Source organism: Diceros bicornis, chromosome 17 (assembly GCF_020826845.1).
Source record: "Diceros bicornis minor isolate mBicDic1 chromosome 17, mDicBic1.mat.cur, whole genome shotgun sequence".
NCBI lineage: Eukaryota > Metazoa > Chordata > Mammalia > Perissodactyla > Rhinocerotidae > Diceros > Diceros bicornis.
In genome coordinates, this window is record NC_080756.1 from 40,569,941 (window position 1) to 40,581,050 (window position 11,110).

General features: G+C 36.4%; 1 long non-coding RNA gene across 5 annotated transcripts; it reads right to left on the reverse strand.

Annotated features, from left to right (window-relative positions):
- Positions 1–1,905: 1,905 nt before the first annotated feature.
- Positions 1,906–10,695, reverse strand: LOC131416253 (uncharacterized). 5 transcript variants are annotated; one of them, XR_009222566.1, is made up of 4 exons: positions 10,632–10,695; positions 10,380–10,530; positions 8,257–8,876; positions 1,906–3,631 (listed from the first exon to the last, which is right to left on the reverse strand). It is a non-coding gene; the product is annotated as an uncharacterized LOC131416253 (long non-coding RNA). The 5 variants fall into 5 exon arrangements; XR_009222564.1 differs by lacking the exon at positions 10,632–10,695 and adding an exon at positions 4,253–4,438 and having other exon boundaries at positions 10,380–10,597; XR_009222565.1 differs by lacking the exon at positions 10,632–10,695 and adding an exon at positions 4,646–6,556 and having other exon boundaries at positions 10,380–10,597.
- Between the last annotated feature and the right edge of the window lie 415 nt (positions 10,696–11,110).

The window sequence follows — 11,110 nt, forward strand, 5'->3', positions numbered from 1 at the left end:
GTCTCACTGAGTTGGAGAGACAGGGACTGCCATTCGGGACAGTTGAGGCAGCCAGAACATGTGGGGTACACATAAGATAGGAGGACAGCAAAGAAACACTGCCAAGGAAATGTAAACTGAATGATTCCCAGAATCCAAGTGAAATTTGATGATATTCAAATTCTGATCAGCCGTTGTGGAGAGATCCTGTTGAAGACCTAGGGTAAAATTACCATAGAGTAAAATTTCTCTAGAATTGCTCTAACAGAGATTAAAAACAAGCTTCAATAGGATCAAGCTGATGCACAGGTAACTTAAATCCCTTCCCAACAAACTTCAGCATTCTTTATGGGATGCAGCGAAATCTAGACACTTTAACATGGTAACATTCACAATTACAATGTCCACACCCAAAAAAGAAAATTGCTGGATACGGGAAGAAGCAGGGAATTGTGACTCATAACCAGGGGGAAAAAAGCAGTCAACACAAACAGAAGACAGAAGTGATGAAGATGGTTGAACTTTATACACACACACACACACACACACACACACACACACTCAAAGATGTAAAGGAAAACATGAATATAAACAAGAGAGGAATTGAAACTATAAAAAGAACCAAATAGAATTTACAAAGAGGAGAATATCCTTTCTAAAATGTAAAATATACTGAATGAATTTGAAATAAGATTAGAACCCACAGAAGAAAATTTCAGTGAACTGGAAAACATAACAATAAAACTATATAAACTGAAGCATAGAGAGAACAAAACAGCTGATTTGTGGGACTATGTCAAGCTGACTAATATTGATGATTTCAAGCCTCCTGGGCTTGAGTCTTAGCGTCACCACTTAGTAGCTTTGTGGCCTTATTCAACTGATTTCACCTCTCTGTGCCTCAAATTCCCCAACTTTGAAATAGGGAGAGAAATAGCACCTGGATTAAAGTGTTCTCCTGAGAATTAAATATGTTAATACATGTTATTATAGGTAAAGTACCTGGCACACACCCTAATCACTCAGCGAATTTTAATAATTTTTATTAAATTCCAAATAGTAAGAGAAAAAAATTGATTATGGTAAACTATTTCTAACTAGCTAGTTCAGATTTTCAATATTTAAAACTAGAAAGTGTAATTCGCTAAAAGTATAACAATTGTTATGAATAATAAACAGTTTACTTCTGAAAAGGAATAGGATTTATTAGAATCTTATTGTATACTAACAAAATTTCAACTCTGTCTTTTATTTAAGATGTGGAGACAAAGCAAACACATAGATAAGCAGAACAGATTAGTGGTTACCAAAGGGGAAGGGGGTTGGGGGAGGGCAAAGGGGGTAAAGGGGCACATATGTATGGTGACAAATGGAAACTAGACTTTTGGTGGTAAAGATGATGCAATCTATATGGAAGCTGAAAGATAATAATGTACCCCTGAAATTTACACAATGTTATAACCCAATATCACCTTCTTAATTAATTAATTAATTAATTAATTTTGTGAGGAAGATCAGCCCTGAGCTAACATCCATGCCAATCCTCCTCTTTTTGCTGAGAAAGACTGGCCCTGGGCTAACATCTGTGCCTATCTTCCTCCACTTTATATGGGACGCTGCCACAGCATGACCTGACAAGTGGTGCGTCGGTGCGCGCCTGGGATCCAAACCCCAGGCCGCCAGCAGCGGAGCGCACGCACTTAACTGCTATGCCATGGGGCCGGCCCTGACCTTCTTAAAATAATTTAAAAAAAAATGTGGAGACAGAAAGGAGGCACTTTAAATTGTTAACAGTGATTACCTCTAAGGAGAAGAATTGGGAGATGGGGACACTGAGAACTTTTGCTTTCTACTTTGCACATTTCTATATATTTTCAATTCTTTCTAAAATCATTAACTATTTATTATAGAGTAAAATTAAGAGTATTAAAATGAGACGATCTGACAGGTATGGTATCACTTAATTAGCCAGAAATTGTCTGATGTTTTCTTCTGCCTCTGGCTTTACAGTGATTCTGTTGCCTCATTATTGGCACCCTTCTTCATTAAATACGATTAGACAATTGTTTCAAGGTCAATAGCATCAGTACACTGTTGACTACACTGCCAAGATTATATGGGGCCACTCAGAGCACCCAGTATAGCATCTAGCGCATAGCAGTTCTCAATAAATATTCGTTCCCTTATGTGTCACTCCCAAATAAAACCTATTTTTTTCATTTAATGAGCAACATCAAAATTCTGGATAGGGGTTGCTTTTGGTGTACGTGTTTTTCTGTAATTTTTCTTTCTTAGTTTTGTTTCGTTTGTTGTTATTATTCTTTATCTCCTATAGGCTAAGATCAGAAAAAACAAAATGAAACATTTAAAAAAGGGCTTTTTTATACTTAAATGCAGAAGAGAAAAGTATTTTTTATCATATTTTTGCTTAGGAAGTACCAGTGAGTGTTTGGAGTGAAAGGTAAACACAGCTGCAGGGAAATGGCTTTCAGAAACCCATTAAGCTAACCGATTCCAACCACTGGTGATGGTTGAGTGGTGGAAACAAATTCCTTTGTGGTACACAAGAACATTGGGAAAAGTTGCATTTTAACCTGCCTCACATAATGAGAAAGACGTAATAACTAACCTAAATACACAGTCCACAGCTAAAATGCCTGCGGCATATGCTGTCTGCAACATTTTCTACAGTAAAAGTGAAAGAAATGCCTTGAGTCCATTGACACTGCCTAAAAACCTAGTGCTTGATATATTTTGAAATATGTATAATGTTTATTTTCTAGTTAGAAAAATGATCTGTGCACGTTGCACAAATTGTATACAAAGAAATGTATATTTTTAAAAGTACTCAGATGCATATAAAAACTGATGAAATCTGAATAAGCTCTGTAGTTTAGTTCAGAGTAGTGTACCAATGTCAATTTCTTGGTTTTAATAATGTACAATGGTTAAGGAAGGTGTTATTATTGGGGGAAGCTCTCTCCAAACTCCCCAAAGAATTTTTGCAACTTTCTGTGAGTTTAAAATAATTCCAAAATAAAAAGTTTTTAAAAATCACCTATACTTTTAATATTTTGGTATTGAAACAAATAATAACACTGTGATTAAAAAATGGGCAAAAGAATGTACCAGTGAGGACCGTCTCTGAGGCCAGTGATTTGCTTACCTGAAAACATCCAGGGAAAAGGCACAAAGACCATCCATCACCTGGTTTCTCTCTTGCCAGCCATCCCCCAATTCATATTTCTCTTGGTTGGTTCCAGTTTCAGACAGATTCTTCTCTTGAGAAGCTACAATGTATCCAAGAGGAGGAAAGGGTGATAGAAGGACAGATAGCTGCTGGCTGTTTTCACAAGTAACGTGAATAGTTGCTAAGTAGAAAAAACAATACAAATGTCCACTCTAGTAGATGAGCAGATAATGGAAAGTTAAAAAAAAAAAGCAAAGTTCTATAAATATTCAAAAGATATATATCTTTGCCAATAATCAAAGTTATGTAAATTTAGAACAACATACCATTTTCATCGGACAACTGCAAAAAAATTAAACATTAAGTGAGACAGACATGGCTGGGGGAGCATAAAAGGGTATTACCCTTCTGGAAAACAATCTGTTCATATTCTTTGGCCAAGTAATTTCACTTCCAGACACCCTAAGGAAGGAATAAAAAATACAGATGATGACTATGTACAAGGATATTTATACCATATTATTTATCATAGTAAAAAGTATAATGTCTCAGAATATGGGAAGAGTTAAATAAATCATGGTATTTCTCAATGATTGAATATTTAGTAACTATTTTTAAAAAGGAAACAAATCTGTATGTATTTTAAGAATGACGCCAAATTTTTTTTTTTTGAGGAAAATTAGCCCTGAGCTAACATCTGTTGCCAATCCTCCTCTTTTTTGCTGAGGAAGATTGGCCCTGGGCTAACATCTGTGCCCATCTTCCTCTACTTTATATGAGACATCACCACAGCATGGCTTGATAAGCCGTGCGTAGGTCCATGCCTGGGATCTGAACCTGCGAACTCTGGGCCGCTGAAGCAGAGCACGCAAACTTAATCACTACACCACCGTGCTGGTCCCTATGCCAAAATTTTAAACCAGTTTGCTTACGTAGGGGAGGAACTCAAATCCTCTAGCCTCTGGGTCCTTCTGGCAGGGCTAGGAATTAAATTGACATGAGACAATAACAGGAGAAAATCAAACAAAGCTTTATAACATGTATGCATGGGAGACATTCAGCCAAATTGGTGGAGGCCCTTACCTTAAATACTATCTTCAGGGGCCAGCCCCATGGCTTAGCGGTTAAGTGCGCCCGCTCTGCTACTGGCGGCCCGGGTTCGGATTCTGGGCGCGCACCGACACACCATTTGTCCGGCCATGCTGAGGCGGCGTCCCACATAAAGCAACTAGAAGATGTGCAACCATGACATACAACTATCTACTGGGGCTTTGGGGAGAAAAAGAGAAAAAAAAAAAAGGAGGAGGATTGGCAATAGATATTAGCTCAGGGCTGGTCTTCCTCAGGAAAAAAAAAAATACTATCTTCAACTAAAGACAAATGAGGATGTTGGGGGTGGGGGGAGTCAGTTATGGGAGGTTACCAGAAAAGGACACTAAACAAGAGTAAGGTTATTATGCAGATTTAAGACCTCACCTTCCACATTCATAAGAGTTTCTAGAGATAAAGTCATCCCCCCTTCTTCCTAGTACAGAGAGGGAGATAACTTTACAATGGAGATTTCCCTTACAAAGGATAACTTCTACTTTTACTTGGTTTTCAGAGCTTTTCCTATGTCTGCAGTTTTTAGAAGTAACCAGCCAAAATAATCCCTATTCCAAAAAGACACATTTTGGGATGGCCAGTTCTGATCCCCCACAGTCCTGTCTTTGAAACTTTAAGAAGTTTCAAAGTCCTTTAACATATAAGAAGTTTCATAGTCCAGAAGCTGAGTTGGTAGATTGTTTCATCTGTTTCACTGTTTCACTTGTTTCACTGAACAAGTTTTTAGTCCTGAAAATAGATCAATCCAGTTAAATTCATTTTAGAAAGTGGTGATGCATGTGGGCTCCCAAAGTTAGGCTCATGTTGCGGAAGCAAGCAATCAGTATTTAATAAGAAGCATTTCTATAGAAACAAAAAGAAAAACAAGGTTAATGATTGGAGCAAATTATAAACCAGTTTCTGAGCCCAGGGGACAGCCAACGAAGAAGATTTCTAGATGTCAGGGTTGAAGCATCTTTTGCAGCTTGAAATGTCTCTGATGATGTCATCAGGTGTTCAGGTAGCCTTTTGAGTGTCTTATACAGCAATAGGCATGTTATCATGGTGATCTTTACAAAGTTTATACCAAGTTATCCAGCTTCAGTTTGCAAGTCTTTGGGAACAAGGGTGGTTTCAGTTCTCACTGATTTGAAATAAAATTGATGGAAAAAATTGAAAATGTTAGTTTTGAGATTTTTAGCCAGATATTTCAGGAGACTAGAAAAATTCAGGATCCTCTCCAGTTTACAGGTAGAAAACAAAAGCCTCAAAGACAATTAACAGAACTAGAATCTAATATCCACAAATGTGTATTATAATTTTTACAGAAACATAATTTTTCTCTCTAAATTCACCCTCATTTTTACCAAAGAGAGCCAAATTAAGACTAATTCATTTGTAAAGTCTAGTTTCAATAAATTTGGCCCAATTATTTACATAAGTACAGCAAGAATAGCAATTGATCATATAAGCTTTTTTAAAACTGCTTTGCTGGAACTTTTTATAAGGAATCTCAGATTGAACTTTAAATGCCTCTTGAAGCCAGGAAAACCAAGCCAAGGACTTTGTCATCAGACTTGCTTATAATACCTACAGATTTGGGTGAATTCCTCTCTTCTTTTGAGGTTCCCCAAAATATTGAGGTTCCTTCAACCTGCCAGATAAGTGACCTTCTTTACTCACCCAGTATGGTACCAGGCCAACATTTCCAACTGGCTTTATTTCATAAAGTCCAATCTTTGTTTCTCAAAAGCTATCTGGTCATATCTGAGTCTATATTTGTTTCTCTCAAATATGACATTCCAGTCAAAGCTTTGGTACTATATGTTTCCAATCGTGCCCTGTTATAAGAAGAACAGATTCTTATTGAACTTGTGCAAATAACTATATTGCTGTAAAAATAACAATACTCACTCACTAAGAGTTTCCAAATTCTGGAGGGATCAGGTAGGGAGAAAAAGATAAATGTTTCAATTCTGTTTACAAAAGTATAATTTACCAAATTTCTATAAGTCATAGTTACCTTAAGGGAAAAGAGAAAAAGGTTTCCTTAAAACTGAAAAAAACCAAAACATTTAAAAAATCAGGAATATTTCAAATGAAGTCATAAAATTCATAATCATCTCCATCAGTTCATTCAGTCTCATATAATCAACTCTTGATCTTTGTGACCAGTTTCATGAAGTCATCAGTTTCTCTGTTAGAGTTCTGTAATTTCTCACCCCGTTCAGTTTTATAATCTGAGAGTTTGTCAGAAACTTGTATTTTAGAATAGGTGTCAGAGTCCTTTCCATGAATCTCTCTCTAAATATGAAAACATTTGTAAAAGTAGAGTAAAACAAAACTGTCTGTAAATGACGAAAGACTTAAAAATGACAATTGGCAAAGAAACTTGGTTATTTCTGTGACATACAACACTTTAAGATAATAACTAGAATTATGACTGATGACCAGGACAGATCAGAATTCTAGGAATGTTATATAATTTTTAAAACACTTAGATCAATAGCATTTACCCACACAACATCATAGGTCCCTATGAAACAATGTTTAGTTATCCATTTAACCATGGTGATAATTAAATATTTTCAGGCAAATGTAGAAAATTAAATAGTTATAAGAAAAACCTTAGCACATGTGATTAAAGACCTGATAAAAACAATACAGAAAATTTATTTTGATAAAACACAAAATCCCTACCTTTCTGGTAGACTACTCAAAGAAAAAAAATCTTTCATAATCTCTTTACCAAGAGCAGACTAAAAGTCCAGGAAAACTATCCTTATAAGAGAGAGGGAAAAAAACAAATTCTAATTTTGCATCAGCTTACTTTTCATATTTTAATGAAGTTAACTCATTTACTTAAATTCATTTTAATCTTAGCCAACTTGACCATGTGCAAAACTTTTTTTCAGAATTCCTCTTTCACAACCTATAACTTTCTTTTTTTTACGTTCAGAATTTATCCAATACCTTCATTCTTCCCTTCTAGTAATTTGCGACAAAGTTATCTTTCTTAACAAAACAAACAAAAATATTTTCATTCTTTATACCTTCTTTACTGAAAACATACATCTTACTTTCCTTGAATACAAATATGTTTTCCTCAATTTTTAATAGACATATTGGACATCACATATTAGAATTTTTAACCCTTAGAAACCCCAACTTCTAAGTAAAAACTAAGTAAGCAATTAAAACCTGTTTTTTACATTAGCATTTTGTGGCTTGACAAATTTATAAATACTTTTTATAATTTCTAGAAACATGTTACTTTATAGTACAATCTTTTAATAAAATACAAGACATGTTTACCAATAGACCCAAACACCTTTTAGTTTCTCTGTAATAAGACAAAAGTAGGTAAACTTATATTTAGTAATTAATGTCTAGTATTTTATCTTATTTACAAATAATGTAGATATTCAATGAATTTTCCATCCCTTGAACAAAATTTCAAAGTTTCAAGTTACTAAAGAAATTTTGGAAGTTATTAAATACATGTTATAAAATATAATTATTGTTAAAAGTTTAAATTCTTATCTCATTTACATCTAAATCATTTGTTCCCCACAACTGTGTTTAGATTACCCAAGATAACTTCATGAGACTTTGGACAAAATTAGCCATCATTTTAAGTTATTATGCTGACAAATTTGTAACAGGGATAACATGAACTTATTTAACTAGTAAACCCAGGCTGCATGTCTGCATCAGATCCAATGCTGACAACTCTGAGGACATGCGTATTTTAATCAATCCAACAAACTTAAACAAGCTTTCATTCACTAAAGATTATTTCATATCACGTTAACTTGAAATACATGCAAGAGCTTACTGTAAGTCAATTAAACAGAGCTCTTAATTTTGACCATACCATCCGGAGGTAAAATATCACACATATATAACATACATATTGACACACATAAGCATACAGGTAGACACAGACAGAGACCCTAGAGCTTCCATTAAATTTTATGAATCAGGTGTAATACAAAACTTACTAGTTTATGAGAAACATTTGCAGTTCAAAGAATGGCTCTCGGGTCCTAGAGAAGATGGGAGCAGAAAATCTACATCACAAACACACAGAGAAAGCAGTCCAGTTTTCTTCAAGATGGAGTTTCTGGGCATATTTGCCTTGTCAGTTTCTAATGTCTCAATCTTTTGTTTCAATCAATGTCTAGGAGAATTTTGAGAGGAACAGGGGAGGTTTTGGGATTGGCAAAAGACAGGTGAACTTTGAACTGCTTTCTAGAGTCATACCTCCAGCCTTGCACAGATTTGCAAGACAAAGATGGTTGCTTCCAGTTCCCCAAAGATCTGGATTACAGTCTAAATGACAAGAGCTGACCCACCCCTCCAGCTACACCCTTCCAATTGTTTCTTTATATCAGGGAAATTTCTAACGCAAGAGGTAAGTCAAAAGATTTGTATGTTCTGGGGCCAGCCCCCTGGCATACTGATTAAGTTCAACAAGCTCCACTTCAGCAGCCTGGATTCTTGGGTTTGGATCCTGGGCGTGGACCTACATCGCTTGTCAGCCATACGGTGGTGGTGACCCACATATAGAAAGTAGAGGAAGATTGGCACAGATGTTAGCTCAAGGCTAATCTTCCTCAAGCTAAAAAAGAAAAAAGAGAAAGATTGGCAACAGATGTTAGCTCAGGGTGAATCTTCCTCAGGGAAAAAAAAAAGATTTACATGTTCTAAAACTTTCAGGACAATGTATCACATATTTAAAAGTCTGCACAAAGCATTTAACAAAGGCCTCCCCCCTTTTTTTTCCTAAGCATACAGTTTAACCCTAGACCAATTTACCTTGGTCGGGGGGGAGCTTTTATTATCTTTTTATTAGTAGCTGATATTGGCCTTTAGCTTTTATCTCATACAGTGTAGGCTCAGGCAACCCTACTGATTTCCATTTGGAATGTTTAATTACCATTATCTGAAGGGCAGATTTATGTGCTGTCTTACAATCAAGCAGGGAAAATGTTCCCGAGTGAGACACAATATCTATCCCCACAGTACAATCAGTCAAAAAGAGATGGAATCACCTCACATAAAAGCCCATAAATATATCAATTTTCCTACAAAATTTCATCTGAATTCCATCAACTCTTATACCTCTAATCATAGTTTTCATTAGGACTTTATCAAGAGGTCTTGGTCTTATAATTTTGGATAGGAGAAGCATTCTCAGTCAGACATTTTAAAACATACTCAGGCAAAGTTGATATAACCTCTTTATATAAAACTAGTTCAAACATTCCAACCTTTATAATCTTATAATCTTATCAGCACTTACACTTTTACAGTTTCTCAATTTAATTGTAATCTGAGTCAGGGTCTTAAGACTAGTCATTTTTTTTAATTTCCTTTTCTTAATTTGGCCTTTTCATAGGTACCAATAAAATAATTATGATGAGAGCTCTTACAATTTTTTTCCCCAATTTAGAAGCTTTTCCAATTTGAATGATCCATCATCTGGCCACATTGATGAGTAGGATCTTAACAGTAACTCATACCAATAAGCTTAACCACAGACACAAGAGGAGTCCCCAAAAGAGATCCAGAAAGTTCACTCCCAAAAATAGTCTAAGAAAGCAAGGGCCTTTTTTGCACAATAAGCAATGAAGGTTGAGATGACAAAGGCCCCTTATGAAAGCAATTGGGACCGCTTATGACAAACTCCCCTGAGAGCTGACACAGCCGCACAAAGAGAATGTGTCCAGACACCCCAGTATACTCGACTGGCCACCAAGATGCATGCCAGTACATGCATCCTCTGGATGGTGGAGACCAGAAAGGTCACGAAGCCAAGCTCTGAAGACAGAACAAGACAGAAGAAACCCAGACAACAGGCTTATAGAGATGCCTGTGTCTTACGACAAATGACAAAAAATGACAGAGACAAGGAAAAACAGTGACTGTCTCTGGCAGGAAAAGGATCAACAAACCAATGAGTACTCGACCAAATTTTCTAGAGTCACTGAGTCCAAGAAGCTAGCTTCACAATATTTTCTCCTGCTAATCTAAATTTAGAAAAGGAAAAAAAACTCACGACTCTCACTTCCATTGGACCCTGCAGGCAGAGATCCAGGAGACTGACAGTAAGAACTCTTACCACATGCCGGCTCTTGTCAGGGGTCCAGGATCTTTTGGCTGCAGTATCCAGGAGCAAGCAGCATCCAGCCAGTGAAGTTTTATCCTGTCCAAGTCGCCAAATTGTGGGGGAGGAAGACAAATCCTCTACCCTCTGGGTCCTTCCGGCTGGGCTATGAATTAAATTGACATGAGACAGAATAACGGGAGAAAATCAAACAAAGCTTTATAACATGTATGCATGGGAGACACGCAGGAAAACCGAGCAACTCACCAAAATGGCGGAGGCTGTTACCTTAAATACTATCTTCAGCTAAAGACAAAGGAAGATGTTGGGGGTAGGAGAAGTAAGTTATGGGAGATCACCAGAAAAGGACAGTAAACAAGAGTAAGGTTATGATGCAGATTTAAGTCCGTGCTTTCTGCATTGATAAGAGTTTCTGGAGATAAGGTCATCCCCACTTCTTCCTGGTACAGAAGGGAGATGATACCTTTACGAATGGAGGTTTCCCTTACAAATGTAAATGTGTCTCACAAAGGGTAACTTCTACTTTTACTTAGTTTTCAGAGCTTTTCCTATGTCTGCAGTTTTTAAAACTAACCAGCCCAAAATAATCCTTATTCCAGAGACACATTTTGGGGTGGCCAATTCTGATCTTCCACACTTACTAGCTGTGTGATCTGGGGCAGAGTATTATCCTTCTGTGCCTCAATTTCCTCATCTGTAAAATGAAGATGATAAGAGTGCCTGAC